This window comes from Canis lupus, unplaced genomic scaffold, assembly GCF_011100685.1.
Source record: "Canis lupus familiaris isolate Mischka breed German Shepherd unplaced genomic scaffold, alternate assembly UU_Cfam_GSD_1.0 chrUn_S508H670, whole genome shotgun sequence".
NCBI lineage: Eukaryota > Metazoa > Chordata > Mammalia > Carnivora > Canidae > Canis > Canis lupus.
In genome coordinates this window covers 31498-39797 of record NW_023331443.1, presented here as the reverse complement: position 1 = coordinate 39797, position 8300 = coordinate 31498, and the positions used below count along the sequence as shown (strand labels likewise).

The window sequence follows — 8300 nt, the reverse complement described above, 5'->3', positions numbered from 1 at the left end:
CCTCTGAAAGCTGTACACGTTTTCTGCCTCGGTTGTGTCCACTTGGATGCCTGGAGAATGTTGACAAACGAAAGGTTAGGCTAGCCTGTTGATGCTGCATATTTGATTGGGCTGTAAAAGTCAAAAAGGTTCCTTGGCTTCCGCGGAGAAGCGTTCTGCTTGATGGTCCAGAATACTGATCCAGTAAAAACGACATGTTCCAGCCATCCTTCACACACACCTTAAGTGAAATTAATGAGATCACTCTATGATTACGCTTTGTGTTTTATTTTTCACTTTCTAGGTCTGTATGAGCTGTTGGCTGTTCTGCTTCTGCCAGTCCAGCTGGGGCCACGTGTGGACAGCCAGGAAGACCTGACCTTCCTCTGGGATATGTTTGGTGAGAAAAGCCTGCATTCACTGGTTAAGGTAAAAACCATGCTGATGTCAGATTCTCTTGGTGGGAAAACATGGAAAAACATTTTGAGTGCTGTCTCATAAACCAGAGATCAAATTGTTGCCTTCTGCAAGGCAGAACAAATCAGCCTTGTTCCGTGATGAGCATGGAAGTTGTTAAAGATTTTACCAAAAATACCTAGATGATTTCCCTTAATGGTGGTGATCTGGCTGTGTGCACTAATGAAGCCAACGTATGCCTGCCCTTGTTTAGAAGAAGAATATGAAATAATAGCAGGAAGGTATAGGCTCCTTATGGACAACATTCATGAGCTGGAATTTAGCTTGAGTAATGAATGGTCACAACAAAAATTAGAAGGAATATATTTTCTGAGGTTAGGGATGGCAGCAGTTCATAGCCACATTAATTTAAAATAATTACCTTTCCACACCAATCTTAAGATAATTTGTTCCAACTCTCTGAAGAAAGTCCATGGTATTTTGATAGGGATTGCATTAAATGTGTAAATTGCCCTGGGTAACATTGACATTTTCACTATATTAATTCTTCCAATCCATGACCATGGAGTATTTTTCCATCTCTTTATGTCTTCCTCAATTTCTTTCAGAAGTGTTCCCTAGTTTTTAGGTTGGTTCGTTTATTCCTAGGTATCTTAGGCTTTTGGGTGCAATTGTAAATGGGACTGACTCCTTAATTTCTCTTTCTTCAGTCTCATTGTTAGTGTATAGAAGTGCCACTGACTTCTGGGCATTGATTTTGTATCCTGCCACACTGCCAAATTGCTGTATGAGTGCTAGCAATCTTGGAGTGGAGTCTTTTGGGTTTTCTATGTACAGTATCATGTCATCAGTGAAGAGGGAGAGTTTGACTTCTTTGCCAATTTGAATGCTTTTTATTTCTTTTTGTTGTCTTATTGCTGAGGCTAGGACTTCTAGTACTATGTTGAATAGCAGTGGTGAGAGTGGACATCCCTGTCTTGTTCTTGATTTAGGGGAAAGGCTCACAGTGTTTCCCCATTGAGAATGATATTTGCTGTGGGCTTTTCATAGGTGGCTTTTAAGATGCTGAAGAATGTTCCCTCTATCCCTACACCCTGAAGAGTTTTGATCAGGAATGGATGCTGTATTTTGTCAAATGCTTTCTCTGCATCTATTGAGAGGATCATGTGGTTGTTGTTTTTTTCTCTTGCTGATATTATCAATCACATTGATTGCTTTACGAGTGTTGAAGCAGCCTTGCATCCCGGGGATAAATCCCACTTGGTCATGGTGAAGCATCTTCTTAATGTATTGTTGAATCCTAGTGGCTAATATCTTGTTGAGAGTTTTTGCATCCGTGATCGTCAAGGATATTGGTCTATAATTCTCCTTTTTGGTGGGGTCTTTGTGTGGTTTTGGAATTAAGGTGATGCTGGCCTCGTAGAATGAGTTTGGAAGTACTCCATCTCCTTCTGTCTTTCCGAATATCTTAGTAGAATATGTATGGTTTCTTCTTTATTTTTTTAAAGATTTATTTATTTATGATAGACATATATAGACAGAGGCAGAGACACAGAAGGAGGGAGAAGCAGGTTCCATTCAGGAGCCTGACGTGGGACTCGATCTCAGGTCTCCAGGATCAGGCGTAGGCTGTAGGCGGTGCTAAACCACTGCGCCACCGGGGCTTCCCTGGTTTCTTCTTTAAACGTTTGATAGAATTCCCTGGTAAGGCCATCTGGCCCTGGACTTTTGTGTCTTGGGAGGTTTTTGATGACTGCTTCAATTTACTCCCTGGCTATTGGCCTGTTCAGGAAACAACAAATGCTGGAGAGGATGTGGAGAAAGGGAAACCTTCTTGCACTGTTGGTGGGAATGTCAATTGGTGCAGCCACTCTGGAAAACTGTGGAGGTTCCTTAAAGAGTTAAAAACAGATCTGCCCTACATACGACCCAGCAATTGCACTGCTGGGGATTTACCCCAAAGATACAGGTGCAGTGAAATGCCGGGACACCTGCTCTCTGATAATTTATAGCAGCAATGTCCACAATAGCCAAACTGTGGAAGAAGCCTTTGTGTCCATCAAAAGATGAATGGATAAAGAAAATGGGATCTATGTATACAGTGGAATATTACTCAGCCATTAGAAACAAGTACCCACCATTTGCTTCCATGTGGATGGAACTGGAGGGTATTACACTGCGTGAAATAAGTCCGTCGGAGAAGGACAAATGTTATATGATCTCATTCATTTGGGGAATATAAAAAATAGTGAAACGGAATAAAGGGGAAAGGAAATAAAACAAGTGGGAAATATCAGAAATATCTCACAGACCATGAGAGACTACTAACTCTGGGAAACGAAGAAGGGGGTGGTGGAAGGGGAGGTGGGTGGGCGGTGGGGGTGACTGGGTGATGGGCACTGAGGGGGGCACCTGATAGGATGAGCATTGGGTGTCATGGTATATGGTGGCAAATTGAACTCCAGTAAAAAATAATAAATAAATAAAATAAATAAATAAGTAAATAAATAAGTAAGTAAACGAAAATTACCTTTGACAGGTCAACTGAAATTTGAAGAAGTTGCTTTTTTTTTTTTCCCCACAACTGCCATTGAAATGGTATTTTGTGTATAAATACATGAAAGTTCAAAACGAAGAAAAAGAGTTTCTGGAGCTGGTTCTTGGTAAAGCATCATGCCATGGAAATGGTCAGCCACCAGAAATGAGGTCTTGCCACCAGCAATGCTGGGAGTGATCAGAAATCTTAAAATAGTAAAATTAGATTAAGAGCTTAGTTTTGCTTCTGGAGATATGAAATTGCATTTTTTTTTCATTTAACTCAAGCTGAAAAAAAGATGTGAGTCTTACCTGAGTCTGTAGGAAATTGATACCTGTGGTGCCTTAGCTCTATCTGCACCAAAACCAAACTCAGGTGAATTTGCTATGGTTGTCTGTCACGAGAGAAGGATGTTACTGATGTATAGTATTTGAAAATCAGCCACTTCCAATGTGCTTTTGCTTCTCAGGCTAGAAGAAATCTTAGTCCATTTTTTCCCATCAAATTGGCTGAAATTTGCCTGCCTCAAGCAGTAGCAACTCTCAAGAAATGAAAAAGTTGAGATGTTGCATTTTCCTAACAATACATGTAAAGACTAGAGTGCTTGATTTAGTTTTATGGAATTGCCACGGTACCTTTGTGTATCGTTGTGTTCATCAGCACCCCCTTAACCATTAAACAGACATGCCCAAAACAATGCATGCATGTGTGTCTCTATTTAGTTGTAATGTGGCCACTGTTTCCTTCCTATAAAATGGAAATTATAATGTTAACAAGGTGGTTTGTGAGTTTCAAATACAATAGTGAAGATCTTCTTTCTTTGATAGTTACATAGGTTAGGCAAATACAAGCAGGCATTTAGTATTAAATTATAGCACGTGAAAGACCAAAAAGTAGTGATAGGTGGTTGTTATTTCTACTAAGAAAAGGACACTAATTTTTTCCAAAGTCTTAGTTACACTAGCTCTTGAGTTTTAAGCTTGGTGGTTTTTCAAAGTAAATGTGACTAGTAAGTGGCGAGGAAGCATAGTCACTGATATCCTGGTTTTAGAAAAGCAATGAGTAAACAAATTGATGTTGCTAGCATTTAAGTGGCACAGTAGCATGTGTACTATTACAAGGATCTTCTGTAATTGCTGTAAAATGTGCTTTTAATGTTTACTGTGCCCCTCTAGTCCATTCTCTGTTTCTTACTAGCTGCCCCCCACTCCCAGCCTCTATCACACGCAAACTTCAAGTGTGTCTTTTGACCCATTCTGTTCACTTTCAAGTATGTCAACAAGCAAGAGAGAGAAAGCGAGCCACATGTGCACGTATGCGAGAATGCGCACAAGTGCTAGAATGCGCAGAGGGAGATGGAGAGAGAAATTTTAGCAGACTCCCCACAGAGTGTGGAGCCCTGTGAAGGATCCGGGGTCCCGACCCTGAGATCAGGACCTGAGCCCAAACCAGGAGTCGGGGTGTAACCAACTGAGCCACCCAGGGGCCCAGGTAGAGACCTCTTCTTAATTGGCTTTGACTTTATTTGACCATGGTAGGAGCCAGTATATTGAAAGGGTTAAAGCAGCAGAATGATGATATCAGACTGGTTTTTTTTTTTCAGAAGTAAAATTTAGTTGCTACAGGAGATGGGATGGGCCTGGAGATTTCCAGGTCAAGACAATGGCAATGAACCCATGGGTGAGGGAAGGAAAGTGATTTTTGTTTTGAGAAAGGGAGTTGGATGCTCAGCCTGCCCTCACCATCAGGGTGATGTTTCTCAACGTATTGAAACTCCTCCCCCGTGTTGGTTAAACCTCAGCTCCTAGACACCACATCCACTAATCCAACCACCAGATTGTTGATGCCAGGCCATCGGGGGTTGAGAGAGGGCTCCAGAGACCTGCACAAGCCCTGACCTACCACTTCTGACATAATTGAATATCTTCTCATAAGAAAGGTGATTTTAGTTTTATGTTCATTTGCTATTTGGCAGTTAACCAAGTAGAACTTCCTACTGTGTAGTTGGATACGTGGATCTTGAGGATAATTAGTAAGTTCTAGGTTGTAGGTAATAGACTTGGGAGTCGGGTTGCCAGATAAAATACAAGGCATCCAGTTTAATTTGAACTTAAGAGAAACAGTAATTTATTTATTTATTTTTTTAGTGGACGTATGAACTGTGCTGTCTTTTTATATTTCCTTTTGTGAAATCTCGCAACTCTGATTGGGGTGTCATCAACATTTAGATAGTAACTCTTTGTAACCACTTTATTGAGACATATATCAGACAGTTTACCCATTTCAAGTATATGTGCAAGGATGTGAAGTGTACGCACAAAGTGATGCAGCCACCTCCACGATTCTAGAATAATTTCATCTCCTCCCAACAAACCCCTGTCTCATGTAGCTGTCTACCGCTAATCCTTCATCCTCTGACCCTTCCTCACTCCAGCCCTATGCAACCACTAATCTACTTTCTGTTTCTATTTACCTGTTTTGGACAATTCATGTAAATGGAATCATATGGTGGGTAGATTTGTTTGCCATCGGCTCCTGTCACTTAGCTTAATCCACATGATAATATGTAGCAATACTTCATACCTTTCTATGGCCCAGTAGTATTTATGGATATACCAGCTTTGTTAACCTCTTTATCCAGCTTTGGACATTTGGGTCATTTCTACCTATTGCCTATGATGAATAATGCTGCTAAGAATCTTTACATAGAGGGGCTGCACGTGGCCTTATGGGCTGAGAAGAAAAGCCAAGGTGATCGCAGTAATGAATGCTGTGGAAGAAAACCAGGGGTCTGGCTAGTCTCAGAAGGTGGAGGAGGCCAGTCCTCCTGCAATGCAGCAGCCCACCAACCCTGCATCCCCCACTGTGGCCACCACACCTGAGCCCGTGGGGGCAGATGCTGGGGACAAGAACACCACCAAAGCAGCCAACGATGAGCTGGCCTACGAGGACGGCCGGGGCTTTGGCACTGGGGAGCTGGTGTGGGGGAAACGTCGGGGCTTCTCCTGGTGGCCAGGCCGCATTGTGTCTTGGTGGATGACAGGCCGGAGCTGAGGAGCTGAAGGCACCCGCTGGGTCATGTGGTTTGGAGATGGCAAGTTCTTGATGGTGTGTGTTGAGAAGTTGATGCCGCTGAGCTCCTTCTGCAGTGCTTTCCACCAGGCCACATACAACAAGCAGCCCATGTACCGCAAAGCCATCTATGAAGTCCTGCAGGTGGCCTGTAGCCATGCGGGGAAGTTGTTCCCAGCGTGCCACGACAGCGATGAGAGCGACACTGCCAAGTCCGTGGAGGTGCAGAACAAACAGATGATCGAGTGGTCTCTCGGAGGGTTCCAGCCTTCTGGCCCCAAGGGCCTGAAGCCACCCGAAGAAGAGAAGAACCCCTACAAAGAAGTTTACACAGACATGTGGGTCGAACCTGAGGCAGCTGCCTATGCACCACCCCCCCCAGCCAAAAAGCCCCGAAAGAGTACGACTGAGAAGCCTAAGATCATTGATGAACGCACAAGAGAGCAGCTGGTGTACAAAGTGCGGCAGAAGTGCCAGAACATCGAGGACATTTGCATCTCTTGTGGGAGCCTCAACGTTACCCTGGAACACCCTCTCTTTGTTGGAGAAATGTGCCAAAACTGTAAGAACTGCTTCCTGGAGTGTGCATACGTATCACCATGATGATGACAGCTACCAGTCCTACCACACCATTTGCTGTGGGGGGTGGGGGGCAAGGTGCTCATGTGTGGGAACAATAACTGCTGCAGGTGTTTTTGTGTGGAGGGTGTGGATCTCTTATTGGGGCTGGGGGCCACCTGGCAGCCATCAAGGAGGACCCCCGGAACTGCTACATGTGTGGGCACAAGGGCACTTACGGGCTACTGCGGCAGCGGGACGACTGGCCCTCATGGCTCCAGATGTTCTTCACCAACAGCCACGACCAGGAATTTGACCCTATGAAGGTTTACCTGCCTGTCCCAGCTGAGAAGAGGAAGCCCATCCGGGTGCTGTCTCTATTTGATGGAATTGCTACAGGGCTTCTGGTGCTGAAGGATTTGGGGATTCAGGTGGACTGCTACATCGCCTCCGAGGTGTGCAAGGACTCCATCACGGTGGGGAAGATCATGTATGTTGGGGACGTCTGCAGCGTCACGCAGAAGCATATCCAGGAGTGGGGCCCATTGGATCTGGTGATTGGGGGCAGTCCTTGCAATGGTCTCTCCATCATCAATCCTGCCCATAAAGGACTCTACGAGGGCACTGGCCGGCTCTTCTTTGAGTTCTACCACCTGCTGCATGATGCGCGGCCCAAGGAGGGAGATGACCGCCCCTTCTTCCGGCTCTTTGAGAATGTGGTGGCCATGGGCATTAGTGACAAGAGGGACATCTCGCGAATTCTCGAGTCCAACCCTATGATGATTAATGCCAAAGAAGTGTCAGCTGCACACAGGGCCCACTACTTCTGGGGGAACCTTCCTGGTATGAACAGGAGGCCATTGGCATCCACTGTGAATGATAAGCTGGAGCTGCAGGAGTGTCTGGAGCACGGCTGGATAGCCAAGTTCAGCAAAGTGAGGACCATTACTACTAGGTCGAACTCCATAAAGCAGGGCAAAGACCAGCATGTCCCCGTCTTCATGAATGAGAAAGAGGACATCTTACGGTGCACTAAAATGGAAAGGGTGTTTGGCTTCCCTGTCCACTATACTGATGTCTCCAACATGAGCCACTTGGCGACGCAGAGACTGCTGGGCCGGTCGTGGAGCGTGCCGGTCATCCGCCACCTCTTCGCTCTGCTGAAGGAATATTTTGTTTGTGTGTAAGGGACATGAGGGCAGACTGAGGTAGTGACACAAAGTTAAACAAGAAAACACAAAACACAGCAAAACACTGACAACATGAAGATGGAGAGAAGTATCCGCACGCAGAAGAGAAAAAGGAAATTTAAAACAAAACCAGAGGCGGAAGTACCAGAGGGCTTTGCCTTGCACAAAGGGTTGCACATCATCTCCTGATTTTTCAATGTTAATCTTCAGTCCTTTTTAAAAACAAAACCAAGGTCCCTCCTGTCTCCCCCTCCCCTTTTTGTAGGTAAAACCTTTTGTTTTCTACTCTTTTCAGAGGGGTTTCTGTTTGGATTTTTGTTTCTTGCTGTGATTGAAACAAAGAGGGTTTATTGCAGCAAAAACCAGTAACAGGACATAGCAACAATACCTTGCAGAGGAAGGACAGGAGGGAAAAAAAAGGAAATTCTACAGAAATCTATATATTGGAGTTTTTTTCTAACTATGTATGTTTTGTTGTCTTCTCTAGCCTGATCAGATAGGAGCACAAGCAGGGGGTGGAAAATAGTGACGCTCAGCAGCAGACTTTC

General features: G+C 44.5%; 1 pseudogene; it reads left to right on the top strand.

Moving 5' to 3' along the window:
- The first annotated feature begins 5202 nt into the window (after nt 1-5202).
- LOC119879260 lies at nt 5203-7797 on the top strand (annotated as a pseudogene).
- The last annotated feature ends 503 nt before the right edge of the window (nt 7798-8300 follow it).